This window comes from Octopus bimaculoides, chromosome 30 (genome assembly GCF_001194135.2).
Source record: "Octopus bimaculoides isolate UCB-OBI-ISO-001 chromosome 30, ASM119413v2, whole genome shotgun sequence".
Taxonomy (NCBI): Eukaryota; Metazoa; Mollusca; class Cephalopoda; order Octopoda; family Octopodidae; genus Octopus; species Octopus bimaculoides.
In genome coordinates, this window is record NC_069010.1 from 2,936,729 (window position 1) to 2,937,407 (window position 679).

A 679-nucleotide genomic window follows, 5' to 3' on the forward strand; every position below is an offset into this window, starting at 1 on the left:
GCTTTACAATATATGAAAGAAATCAGTATTTACATGGAAGTATAGTTTTACACTGATTCTTCTTTGCATTCTCAGGTTTCATTCCTTCATTATAAGCCAGTGATAAGGGCTTTGGCAGCCTCTGTGAATATAGGAAAATGAGAGCCTCACAGTGTTAGCAATAACATAAATAACAAGACTAAATTACAGAAGATCGTTCATAAATAACATCATCATTAGCGACACATTATTAAGAATCTAGTAACAGTAATTAAAAAATACACTACTCGCAATATAATTAGCTAAAAGTTATTAACAATATACTTAGCGACACAATGGTCTTTGATCTGGGCACAAGAGCAGCAGTTTTGTTGGGAGTGGATAAGTCGATACTCTAGCTCCCAATATTTGATTGCTATTTTATTTTATCGTCTCCGAAAAGATCAAAGATGATTGCTGTGGGATTTGAACTCAGAATGTAAAGAGTTCGATGAAATAACGCAAAACAGTTTTTTCCGATGCAGTAACGATTTTGCCAGCGCACCGTCAATGTCACAGAAGTGATACGTTTAGTAAGAAAGTATTAACTACTAACAAAAGGCATATTATTAACACTAGAGTAAATAATACAGTCCTATCAACACAGAACCACGTTAAGTGTACACGTGTCTGTGGAGTGCTCAGCCCCTTGCACGTTAAT

At 35.2% G+C, this 679-nt stretch overlaps 1 protein-coding gene and 1 long non-coding RNA gene across 2 annotated transcripts in view; both read right to left on the reverse strand.

Moving 5' to 3' along the window:
- The window catches only part of LOC106879751 (multiple epidermal growth factor-like domains protein 10), a 46,007-nt gene that overhangs the window by 4,962 nt on the left and 40,366 nt on the right, over positions 1-679 (reverse strand). The gene's annotated exons all lie outside the window — the stretch shown is intronic.
- LOC128251289 (uncharacterized) overlaps positions 1-679 on the reverse strand; it is a 3,959-nt gene that overhangs the window by 1,700 nt on the left and 1,580 nt on the right. Inside the window, exon 2 of the long non-coding RNA XR_008267063.1 lies at positions 34-121. This is a non-coding gene — a long non-coding RNA (uncharacterized LOC128251289). The remainder of the gene's footprint in view (positions 1-33; positions 122-679) is intronic.